This window comes from Erythrolamprus reginae, chromosome 8 (genome assembly GCF_031021105.1).
Source record: "Erythrolamprus reginae isolate rEryReg1 chromosome 8, rEryReg1.hap1, whole genome shotgun sequence".
Lineage (NCBI taxonomy): Eukaryota > Metazoa > Chordata > Lepidosauria > Squamata > Dipsadidae > Erythrolamprus > Erythrolamprus reginae.
The window spans coordinates 12,982,880-12,996,006 of NC_091957.1; the positions used below are offsets into that span (position 1 = coordinate 12,982,880).

Sequence of the window (13,127 nt, forward strand, 5' to 3'; positions counted from 1 at the left end):
ATCAACGGGATACTTTCCACCGGCAGCCCCAGCACCACCATCTCCCTCCTCCCAGCCCCGACCCTTCCTTGCAAACCTGGTTTGCTAAGTTCCTGGGCTCTCCCTTCGCCCCGGAGGGAATTGAGGAGGGGGGTCGGCAGCGGCAAAGGCGAGCGCCGCCGGAGAGGGGAGGCTGCCTTGTCCCGCTCTGACCTCCCCGCTGCAGACGGCGGGGCTGGCCGGGAGGGGGAACTTTCTCCCCGACCTCCCTGCTGCGACCTCCCCCCCCCGGGGTCTCCTTTCTCTCTCCCCTCCCCCGTCCCCGGCTCCTGACCTCCAAGGATGCGCCCGGGGGAAGGTCGGTCCGCCTGCCCGATGGGTGCTGCTCCCAATTGCAAGAAGGAAGCGGGGTCTTCCCCCTTTTGTGTTTCCTTCCAGAGAGGGGAGAAAGTAACCCCCTCCCCCACGAATGTGGAGCCTTCCTGGGTGGGTGGAAGGGCAGGCGAGGCAGAATCGGGTCTCCCTGAATGCAGCACAGCCAGGAACGCAGCAGTAGAGGAGGGAGGCTTGGTAAAGTTGTTGGAAGGGGTCCTGGCTTCTCCACACCCCCCATCTCCAGCCTCATTTGGGGAAGGGGGCTCCAACTGCAAGCAGGCACTCCTCTCCCTCACCAGGACCCAAAGCCCCTTGGCTCTTCTGCCATTCCGGCAGGAAGGTTTCCTTGGGTTTCCTGGTGGTCTTCCATCCTAAGTTTGGCCGCTCTCCCATTTTTTCATAAAAACATTAAAGCTTGTTTAGGACTGCAGCTTAAAAGTGTACACACACACACACAGCCGAATTAGATAAATAAATAAATAAATAAATTCAGACACAATCTGAAGTTAGTTGGGGGAAAGATCAAAAGCAACATGAGAAAATATTATTTTACTGAAAGAGTAGTAGATCCTTGGAACAAACTTCCAGCAGACGTGGTAGATAAATCCACAGTAACTGAATTTAAACATGCCTGGGATAAACATATATCAATCCTAAGATAAAATACAAAAAATAGTATAAGGGCAGACTAGATGGATCATGAGGTCTTTTTCTGCCGTCAGTCTTCTATGTTTCTATGTTTCTAATAAATAATGTATAGTCTGGTGATTTGGAAATAGTTCAAGGCTACTCAGAGGTTTTTCTGATGTGGTTTTTTAAGGTCTTCAGGCATGTCCTTTAAACCAGTTTCCTTCAAATTTTGATTCAAGAAACTCCAGGATAACTCTTATTTATTTATTTTACTTATTTATTTTATTTATTTATTTGTCAAACAAGTATAGTATTATAGTACATATTAACATAACATAACATAAGTAGAACATAGTAATAGAAAGGATAATAAGACAGAAGGACAGGGACATTAGGCACAAAAGTACACTTATGCACACCCCTTAAGTAGATAAGACTCAGGTGGTTGCAGCATTGGGGGGGGGGATGCTAAGACACCCCTCCCCCACTGCAGTATGCAAAAATAGTGCATTCTCACTTTATTCCCCTCTTCTTCTTCTTCTGTATTCTTTAATTGAAGGATTTTTTTCTTTTCCTCTTTTGAAAAGGGAGATATCAACTATAGTATTAATTAACCTTGATGCTGGCAATAATTAATGGAATTACTATCCTAGTGCAATTAATAGCGATATCAATAGCATTAATGCTAGTGATAATAATAGTGATTACTAATTACTGTACTTGCTATCATCGTCCCCTCCTTTTTGCCCATGCTGGCTGGGGGATGATGGGAGAGGAGATTTATTTATTTATGTTTGTTTGTTTTGTCAAGTAGGTATTGGTGGTGTTCAAAGACATAACAATGTTTATAGACATGATACTAGTAAGAGAGAAACATGAGGACAGGGGAGGGAAGGCACTCTGGTGCACTTAATCATGCTTGTTGTAAGGAGGGTGGGTTAGAAATACAAAAAATAAAAATGCAACTCCTGGACAAATGAAGGTCTTTTAAATGGCCACCAGAGGAGATAAACTAATTTTAGGTCTTACCTATTTCTGGGTTGGTCATTTCATGATTAAACAGAACTTGTTCCTTTTCAGGTGTTTCGATTTCTTATTGCTATAGCAAAAACAAAGAAAAAACCACAGATAATCAGGTGTCCATTCAGCACATGAAGTCAACCTTGGAGGCCAATGTTGGTCTCTTGGTCTTGACCATCTTGAGATAGCTAAACGGATGCTGGTTGGCTTTTTCAGGTTTGTAAAGGCACTGGAGCAAAATAGTCTCTCTTGTTTTTTTTTGTTTTTTCCTTCCTCCCGCTCCTGCTTTGTCCATCTCAAGTTTTTTCTTTTTATTTATTTTTTGGGTATAATTTTTTTATTGTTTTCTACACCTTACAGAGATTCCAATTTACATACCTCAAATTAAAATATAGTACAGTACAATATTGTACTATACAAGGGGACACAATCTGAAGTTAGTTGGGGGAAAGATCAAAAGCAACATGAGGAAATAGTACTTTACTGAAAGAGTAGTAGATCCTTGGAACAAACTTCCAGCAGACGTGGTTGATAAATCCACAGTAACTGAATTTAAACATGCCTGGGATAAATATAGATCCATCCTAAGATAAAATACAGAAAATAGTATAAGGGCAGACTAGATGGATCATGAGGTCTTTTTCTGCCGTCAGTCTTCTATGTTTCTAATATCAAATGCCAAATTCTTAGTCATATTATTCAAATTTTTCTAATTATTTATCCAATTATTTCTGGTATATATATCATCCATCCTGTGCTACCTCCTTTCCAAATGCGATCATCCCGATTTTAGACAATGTTCTTCGCTTTCATTTATATTTAAAGTGCCATAGCTATCTAAATTTCTCTTGGCTATCTGCTATTTTTCCTAACTGTGCCATCATGCTTCAGTCTGTTTCTAGTATTTCCTTTTCTTTTCCGCTCTTCTTTTGTCTTTCCTTTTTTCTGCTATTCTTTTTTATTTTATTTCCTTCCTGGGCTTATAAAGAGACGTAAAATTGGATATTTTCTATTGTTAACGGCAGTTATGATAAAATGAGGGTTTTCTCAAATGAAAGTAGGAATGCGTGTGTCAACTCAGCTTTTTTATTCATTCATTCATTCATTTATTAGATTTGTATGCTGCCCCTCTCCGCAAACTCGGGGTGGCAATTCATGTTTGCAGTCTTTTAGAAAAACCAATAGCATAATTCTTGTCATTTTCTATAATCCTAATAATGGGTTGTTTTTGTTTTTGTTTTACTATCAACGTTGAAACTCAGGGCTTCCCTCTAAAGCAGTGCTTCTCAATTATTTTCTGTTATGCCCCCCCCCAGGAAGAAGTAAACATTTCATGCCCCCCCCAAACTCTCCCCTGGGACGATTGTTTGCAATATTTTGCACGTTTTTGCTGAAAAAACTTAACCAGCTTATCAGCATAATTGGGGAAGAATATGTTTAAGTGACTCCTTAATTTATTTGGCTTCATTCTGTCCACTGCCAACATTTTTAGATACAGTAAACATACCGACCTTTCCTCATCTCCCACCGTAGTCACAGTGAAGCCAAGTGCTACATATTTCATCATATTTCCTCATTTTAGCTTTGGGGAGACTTACGTTTGTCTCTTTATCTCCGTCTCTCTCCTCCTTTCTTTTCATCCCTGTTCAATATTTTTCCATGGTGTCTCTTAAGGGTTTGTTATCTGCACTTCATATCTCCTGCTGTGTGCTATTGTTCAATGCAAACAACCTCCTACTCCCTGGTGCAAAAAAAGAGCACATTCCCTGGGGGGGTCATGCACCCCCCTGGCATCGCTTTGTGCCCCCCTGGGGGGGGGCGCCCCACTATTTGAGAAGCACTGCTCTAAAGTAAGCTAAAGACAGCACGTTCCATCAGAAACAAAAGTAACTGGGAATAATACAAATCACATCCTTCTCATTTATTAAGCCAAAAAGTAAGACAAACGTTCTCAGGGGAAAAAAATGGGAGCAAGGGGGGAAAAAAGTTAGTGACACTTTAGCATGTGGTCCCCTTTTCATTTTTCATGCCACACAGAATCCTTTGGGATCGGGGTGGATTTGAAATAACTTTGGAGACTGTTGGCAATTTGCTAAGATTTTAGGCTGCTGGGTTTAAGGGGAGAAATGTGAGAGAAAAGAGAGAAGCCCCCTGAAAGAAAAAGGGTGGGAATTCCATCCATTGCTCAAAGGACAATTCCCAACAATTAAACCCGTAACTGCATCAAATCCATTCATCCTGAAACAAAGCCAAGCAAAATCTCAGAAGTGAAATAATAAAAATAAAAATAATAGTAATAGTAATAGTAATAATAATAGTAATAATAATAATAATAATAATAATAATAATAATAATAATAATAATAATATAGAAACATAGAAACATAGAAGATTGACGGCAGAAAAAGACCTCCTGGTCCATCTAGTCTGCCCTTATACTATTTCCTGTATTTTATCTTAGGATGGATCTGTGTTTATCCCAGGCATGTTTAAATTCAGTTACTGTGGATTTATCAACCACGTCTGCTAGGAGTTTGTTCCAAGCATCTACTACTCTTTCAGTAAAATAATATTTTCTCACATTGCTTCTGATCTTTCTCCCAACTAACCTCAGATTGTGCCCCCTTGTTCTTGGGTTCACTTTCCTATTAAAAACACTTCCCTCCAGAATCTTATTTAACCCTTTAACATATTTAAATGTTTCGATCGTGCCCCCGTTTCCCTTCTGTCCTCCAGACTAGACAGATGGAGTTCATGAAGTCTTTCCTGATAAGTTTTATGCTTAAGACCTTCCACCATTTTTGTAGCCCGTTCTTAGGACCCGTTCAATTTGATCCATATTTTTTTTTTGTAGGTGAGGTCTCCAGAACTGAACACAGTATTCCAAATGGGGTCTCACCAGCGCTCTATACATCAGGATCACCATCTCCCTCTTCCTGCTTGTTATACCTCTAGCTATGCAGCCAAGCATTCTATTTGCTTTCCCTACCGCCTGACCGCAGATGCTGTACAAAAACAAAGGAAGCCTTTACAATGGGGTCTTGCCTCCCCTTCTCAGCGAGTAAAAGGAATCGGATGTGTAAGTGCAAGAAAAGGAATATGTAAATATGCAAAAAGTGAGCAAAGCAAATATTTGACCTCTCCCGATTCCTAAGAGGTCAGTAAGGGAATAAGTGCACCAGAGTGCCTTCCATCCCTGATCCTAATGTTTCCCTTTTACTAGTGCCATGTATATAAATATTATATCTCTGTATACCGCCAATACGTACGTGACAAAACGAATAAATAAAATGAAATAACATTTGATGTAGAATCTCCTGCTCGGGCAGGGGTTGAACTAGATGACCTCCAAGGTCCCTTCCAATCTGTTTTTTTAAAAATCTGTTAAACCATCAAGTCCCCAAAGGTGGGTTGAGACACAAATGGCTGATCTTAGGCACAGGGGAAAAAATTCCCAGCCATTGTATAGCACAGAGTTTCTCTGGCCACACCTGGAAATGCTTCAAGGCAGTTGAGAAGAGTCTACGGTGGCAGCCGCCAAGCCATCGGGAGCCCCCCTTGATGGAGCTGTTGGGGCCCTCGCCTGTCCTCAGGTGTCCCCAGAATTTGGAGGGACTGGAAAGTAGATCCAGATCTCCCAAAAGCCCCGGAGCCCAGACGGGGCCTCCATTCATAGATGGCTTTGAGGTTTATATTTATTTATTACAGTTGAAAGGGACCTTGCAGGTCATCAAGTCCAACCCCCTGCTTAAGCAGGAAATCCTACAGCACCCCAGCCAAATGACAGTCCGATCTCCTCTTGAAAATGTCCAAAGTTGGGGAGTTCACAAGGTTGGCCAGCTTTGTTTACTGGGTCCCTTTAGGACTCGGGACATGGCATGAAGCTGAAAGAGAGGCTCACTTTGAAACCAGGAGGAGCCTTTTGGGCCAAGTCAGTCCTGGTCTTCCCAAAGAACGTGGGCCGTTTCCGTTCCTTGGCTTGATGTACACCCTGGTTGGGTTCAAGCATCTCACTGCTGTCCCTCTTGCCTTCACTCTGCCTTGGATAAATCCAGTTTAGGAAGGAGGCCCTGTGAAAAGCTCAGCCCCGGCCTCTGGGCGCCCCAAGGTCTTTCTTATGTTCTAACCCGAATACCAGATTCACACAACAGATCAACCCAGCCAAAGATTTCGATGAGAACCCAACTACTAGGCAAAAAAAAGTGTGTTCCGAGGAAAGCTCATGACCTGAAACCTTTGATAGGTTCACACCACACTCAAAACAGGTAAAGGAGGAGCAACTGAGTGGACATAAGCCTGCTCAATTCAGGGATTCTCTCCCTCCCTCTCTTCCTCTCCCTCCTTCTCTCTCTCTCTTCTTCTCTCTCTCATTCCCTCCCTCCCTCTCCCTCTCTTCCTCTTTCTCTCTCTCCCCTCGGTCTTTCTCTCTCCTCCTCTCTCCTTCCCTCTCCCCTTCTCTCTTTCCCTCCCTCCCTCTCCCTTTCTTCCTCTCCCTCTTTCTCTCTCTCTTCTTCTTCTCTCTCTCTCATTCCCTCCCTCCCTCTTCCTCTCTTCCTCTTTCTCTCTCGCCCCTCGGTCTCTCTCTCTCTTCCTCTCTCCCTCCCTTGCCCTTTCTCTCTTCCTCTCCCTCCCTCCTCCTCTCTCCCTCCTCTCTCTCTTTCCCTCCCTCCATCTCTCTCCCTCCTTCTCTCTCTCCTTTTCCTTTTTTCCTTCCCTCCCCCTCCCTCCCTCTCCCCCTCTCCCCCTCTCTCCCTCTTTCTCTTTCTCTCCTTCTCCCTCCCTCCCTCCTTCTCTCTCTCTCTTTCCCTCCCTCCCTCCCTTCCTCTCCCTCTCTCTCACTAAATGGGTTGTGTCAACCCAGCCTGTGGAGCATTGTGTGAATCTCAAAACAAAAAGGGCTTTACCTGCAACCCTATGAACTCTCTGATGTGAATCCACCCAACAGCCCAAATTGTTCCAAAGAGCATCTCCTTTGCAAAGATCTTCTACTAGATGCAAATGTCCTCAACCTGAGCACAGGGAGAGAATTAACCAACAATGGAGACCCACTGCTACGTCAAAGTCCCCACCTCTTAGGAGACCTGGCCATCAAAAATCTCATACCTACCTGGGAATCTTCTGGTCAGCTGAGAGCTGTCTCCTCTGGTGGTCCTGGGATGGGGCTTCCTCCGTCCAGCTTTCCCGACCACCGTCTCTCCTGGCGTCTGGCTGCCCTCTGGCCAAGTTCTGCTGAGCTCTGCTTCCTCATGGTTCGAGGCCGCCCTACCCCAGCCGGGGCTGACTCTGGGGTTTCTGCTCGGCTCCTGCTGTCCAAGTCACGAACAATGGCGGTCAGTGGCAATGAGGGTCCCTTTGGAAGGGCGGCTTTTTATGGCCTCCTTCCTGTATAAATCAGGCCTGGGATGGACAATCCAGACAGGAAACTCTGCGAGTGTTGCTGCCTGATAAGGAGATGGGCGAGCAGAAGCAAACACCCAACAGCTCAGCAGGGAATTTGGTACGAAACGGCCGTCTTAATGCCAAAAGGAAGAGGTGGCTGGGGGATTGGGGGAGGTAGGCGGGGGGGGGGGAAAGGTTTGATCAGGGAGGGGCTCTGCATATACAGAAGCCACTTCAGGAATGCCCAGGTTCCTCCACTCGACTCAGGAGGAAGCTGTGAGATGGGACCAGCTCTTCTCCTCTCGAACTTCTAACTAGGTTTCTCCTAACCAGAAACCAAGTTAGAAGGTTCAGGTGGACTTCTAACCAGCTTCCGAGAGAGGGCAGGATCATAGCTAGACTAGGAGACTAGTATTGTGGGCTCAAACTAGCAAAATGAGGTTCAAGGTTGAGAAAGGCAAAACCCTATACCTAGGCAGGAAAAACCCAAGACACACATACAAACAGTCTTGGTGGATAATCAACTAAACATGAGCCAGAACTTGGAATACTAATATCAAACGACCTAAGTGCTAAAGCCCACTGCAACAACATCGCCCAAAAGGCCTCCAGAATTGTTAACCTGATCCTAGGCAGCTTCTGCTCCGGCAATCTCACACTACTCACCAGAGCCTACAAAACATTTGCCAGACCCATCCTTGAATACAGTTAATCTGTCTGGAACCCATACCAGATCTCGGACATCAACACCCTAGAAAATGCCCAAAGATACTTCACCAGAAGAGCCCTTCACTCCTCCACTCGAAACAGAATGCCCTACGAAAACAGACTATCAATCCTAGGCCTAGAAAGCTTAGAACTACGACGCCTAAAACACGATCTAAGTATTGCCCACAAAATCATATGCTGCAACGTCCTGCCTGTCAATGACTACTTCAGCTTCAACCACAACAACACAAGAGCACGCAACAGATTCAAACTCAATATTAATCGCTTCAAACTTGACTGTAAAAAATATGACTTTAGCAATCGAGTTGTTGAAGCATGAAACTCATTACCTGACTCAGTAGTGTCAACCCCTAACCCCCAACATTTCTCCCTTAGACTATCCACGATTGACCTCTCCAGGTTCCTAAGAGGTCAGTAAGGGGCGTACATAAGTGCACTATGTGCCTTTCATCCCCTGTCCAATTTGTGTCCCGTTTTCCCATATGTCATATATCTTTCCTCCCTTTCATATATCTTCTCCTCTATTTTCATATCTTTTCCTTATATGTAATACTTCATGCCTATTCCCCTCAATATGTTTTGTGTATTGGACAAAATAAATAAATAAATAAAATAAAATAAATAGAATGCGGAACAGCGGCTAAAAAACCCAACACAATCTGAATCAACAGAGGGATACACTCCAAGACTAGGGAGATACTAATACCACTCTATAATGCCCTAGTCAGACCACACTTAGAGCACTGCATTCAATTTTGGTCACCCCACTAAAAAAGGACATTGAAACTCTAGAGAAAGTGCAGAAGAGAGCAACCAGAATGATAAGGGGACTGGAAACCAAGACATACAGAGAGAGGTTGCTGGAACTGGGCATGGATAGTCTAGCAAAGAGAAGGACCAGGAGGGGACATGATAGCAGTCTTCAAATACTTGAGGAGTTGCCACAGAGAGGAGAGGGTCACACTATTTTCCAAGGCACCAGAGGGCCAGACCAGGAGCAACAGATGGAAGCTGACCAAGGAGAGATTCAACCTGGAAATAAGGAAGAACTTTCTGACAGTGAGAGCGATCAATCAGTGGAACAGCCCGCCAGCGGAGGTTGTGAACGCCCCATCACTTGACACATTCAAAAGAAAATTGGACTGCCATCTGGTTGGGGTGGGGTAGGATCTCCTGCTTGAGCAGGGGGTTTGACTAAATGACCTGCAAGGTCCCTTTCAACTCTAATAAGTAAGTGAGTGAGTGAGTAAGTAGCAGGGCCTTCCCTGGGGAAGTCTATATATTTTTTAAAAAGTATAAATTAATTTTACTTATGGTAAAACGAGAGGTTCGAGTCCCATTTTGACATATTAACAAATTACCAAAAAACATGGTTTATAGCTCTGTTTTTAGCCCCTGATTTCTGAATTGATCCTGCCTGTTGAAACCACCTCCCATTCCTAAATTCCAACCCTGGGATTTTGGCCTCCTTCACATGTTATATTTTCAAGCTCAGGCAACTCTATTGCTACAGAAAGTTTGCCAGCCTCTTGCATCTTGACGTGTTTCTTTTATTTAATTCAGCTTTTGGAATATATATAAAAAAATCAAAATATCGAAAAAGTTACAATAGTAACTGTAAGAGGGATCTTGGAGCCCTAGTGGGCAACCATGATGTAAATAGGAGCCAGCCGTGTGCAGCAGCTGCCAAAAAAGCCAACACAGTTCTAGGCTGCATTAACAGGGGGATAGAATCAAGATCACGTGAAGTGTTAATATCACTTTGTAAGGCCTTGGTAAGGCCACACTTGGAATCCTGCATTCAGTTTTGGTCGCCACAATGCAAATAGGACGTTGAGACTCTAGAAAGAGTGCCGAGAAGAGCAACAAAGAGGATGAGGGGATTGGAGGCTAAAACATATTAAGAACGGTTGCAGGAACTGGGCATGGCTAGTTTAATGAAAAGAAGGACCAGGGGAGACATGATAGCAGTCTTCCAATATCTCAGGGGTTGCCGCAAAGAAGAAGGAGTCAAGCTATTCTCCAAAGCACCCGAGGGTAGAAACAAGAAGCAATGGGTGGAAACTAAGCAAGGAGAGAAACAACTTAGAACTTAGAAGAAATTTCCTGATAGTGGACAATTAACCAGTGGAACAGTTGCCTCCAGAAGTTGTGAATGCTCCAACACTGGAAGTTTTTAAGAAGATGTTGGATAAATCATCTGTCTGAAGTCCTGTACAATTTCCTGCCTAAGCAGAGGGTTGAACAAGAAGACCTCCAAGGTTCCTTTAAACTCTGTTGTTGTTGTTGTTGTTGTTGTTGTTGTTGTTGTTGTTGTCATTATTATTATTAAAACATACACCCATTTTTCCTTTCAGAAAACACACGCTGGACATTTTGTTGTCTATGTTCTTTCAGACCCCACCAAGCATAATCCACATCAGAGTTGAGCAAAAACCGCTGTTCAATAGCTGTAGCTGGGGAAGTCTATCTTAAATGGGGGAGCTCACTTCAATGGGGAGACTGTCAAATCCTTGAGTCACCACTGTCCAGGTTGGTTGAAGCTTAACAAGTGGGATGAACCGTAGTTGGGGGATAACCTAAGCTTCCCAGCTTAGCCTAGTCTAGTGTTTACTAACCTTAGGAACCCACACCGCATCTCAGACATCAACACTCTCGAAAACGTCCAAAGATACTTCACCAGAAGAGCCCTCCACTCCTCCACTCGAAACAGAATACCCTACGAAAATAGACTAACCATCCTGGGCCTTGAAAGCCTAGAACTAAGGCGTCTAAAGCGCGATCTAGGTATTGCCCACAAGATCATACGCTGCAACGTCCTTCCGGCCAACGACTACTTCAGCTTCAACAGCAACAACACAAGAGCACACAATAGATTCAAACTTAATATCAATCGCTCCAAACTTGACTGCAAAAAATACGACTTTAACAATCGAGTTGTCGAAGCGTGGAACTCATTACCGGACTCAATAGTGTCAACCCCCAATCCCCTACACTTCTCCATTAAACTCTCCACGATTGACCTCTCCCGATTCCTCAGAGGCCAGTAAGGGGCGTATATAAGTGCACTGTTGTGCCTATCGTCCCCTGTCCAATTCTCTTTTCTTACCTCTTTTATCTTATATATTCTCTCCTCTATATATATTCTCTTCCTATCCACTTCCCTTCTTTTTACTTCCTATCTTTATATATATATTCCTAATGTATATTCTCTCTCATATGTATTGTATATTGGACAAAGAATAAATAAATAAATAATAAATAAATAAAAATAAATATAAGTGCAACTCAATTCCCAGAATGCTGGCGGGGGAATTCTGGCAGTTGAAGTTCACACTTCTAAAAACCTGATGAACTCTGTAGCAGATTTATTTTATTATTTTATTTATGTATTTATTTTGTCCAATATACAATGAGGTTTTAGTGGGTATATATCTACGTACACATAGTAAAATACATGATGAAGGTTATAGAGGAGATACTCATAGTAAAATATATCTAAGAAAGAATAGAAAAGAAGATAAAGTAATAGAACATATCAATGAAAGAATAGAAGAAGAGATATAGGAATAGAAGAAAGGTATAGGAGATATAGGAGAGCAATAGGACAGGGAACGGAAGGCACTCTAGTGCACTTGTACTCGCCCCTTACTGACCTCTTAGGAATCTGGATAGGTCAACCGTAGATAATCTAAAGGTAAAGTGTTGGGGGTTTGGGGATGACACTATGGAGTCCGGTAATGAGTTCCACGCTTCAACAACTCAGTTACTGAAATCATATTTTTTACAGTCAAGTTTGGAGCGGTTAGTATTAAGTTTAAATCTGTTGTGTGCTCTTGTGTTGTTGTGGTTGAAGCTGAAGTAATCGCCGACAGGCAGGACGTTGCAGCATATGATCTTGTGGGCAATACTTAGATCTTGTTTAAAGCGTCGTAGTTGTAAACTTTCTAGGCCCAGGATTGAAAGTCTAGTCTCATAGGGTATTCTATTTCGAGTGGAGGAGTGAAGGGCCCTTCTGGTGAAGTATCTTTGGACATTTTCAATGGTGTTAATGTCTGAGATGCGATATGGGTTCCAAACAGATGAGCTGTATTCGAGGATGGGTCTGGCAAAGGTTTTGTAAGCTCTGGTAAGTAGTGTGAGATTGCCAGAGCAGAAGCCCTGCATAGCTTAGATATATTTTATTTTTCCAGTTTGGATCGGAAGAAAGCAAAGCATGGATCCCGGATTTGTTCTCCCACTTAGACAAAGAGGCAGGCGTGGTGGCAGGATGTGGTTAAAAAACCATAGAGTGCCATCAAAGATTCCCCACTTAAAGAACAATTCTTGGTTCTATAAACAGAGGCATAGAATCAAAATCACATGAAGTGTTAGTACCGCTTTATAAAGCTTTAGTAAGGCCAACACCTGGAATGCTGCATCCTGTTTTGGTTCACATTGCAAAAAAAAAAAAGTTGTTGAGACTTTGGAAAAAGTGCAGAGAAGAGCAACTGTGATGATTAAAGGCTGGAGATTAAACAACATGAAGAATGGTTATAGGATTTGAGTTTGGTCAATTCAATAGCAGTCAGAAGCTGAGGAGAACATGGATTGCTTCTTATTTTTCCCGACAAGAATAACCCTATTATGGGGGAATTTTTTTTATTTTTTTCCTTTTCTTTTTTTTAATTAAAATTTAATTTAGGGAATTATTTGTTTAGCAGCCTTCAGGAAAAACTGTTCTTGTGTCTAGTTGTTCTGGTGTGCAGTGCTCTATAGTATCCTTTTCAGGGTAGAAGTTGAATCAGTTTGTGTCCAGGATGTGAGGGGTCAGTAAATATTTTCAGCAATATTTTCAGGTTGGCAGCAATTGTTCTTTCTGCAGTTCTGATTCTCCTCTGAATTCTATGTCGGTCTTGTTGGGTTGCAGAACCGAACCAGACAGTTATAGAAGTGCAGATGACAGACTCGATGATTCTTCTGTGGAAACTGATTGTCAGGAGCTCCAGAAGGATCTCCCGAAATTGAGTGAATGGG

General features: G+C 43.1%; 1 protein-coding gene across 4 annotated transcripts in view; it reads right to left on the reverse strand.

The window, feature by feature from the left end:
- The window catches only part of EGFL7 (EGF like domain multiple 7), a 33,334-nt gene extending 25,985 nt beyond the window's left edge, over positions 1 to 7,349 (reverse strand). For 3 of the 4 annotated variants that reach the window (XM_070758908.1, XM_070758907.1, XM_070758905.1), the window contains exons 1-2: positions 7,111 to 7,349; positions 2,014 to 2,083 (exon numbers count right to left, since the gene is read on the reverse strand). The gene's annotated coding sequence lies outside the window, so the exon portion shown is untranslated. The remainder of the gene's footprint in view (positions 1 to 2,013; positions 2,084 to 7,110) is intronic. The other variant, XM_070758906.1, reaches the window with a different exon arrangement.
- Between the last annotated feature and the right edge of the window lie 5,778 nt (positions 7,350 to 13,127).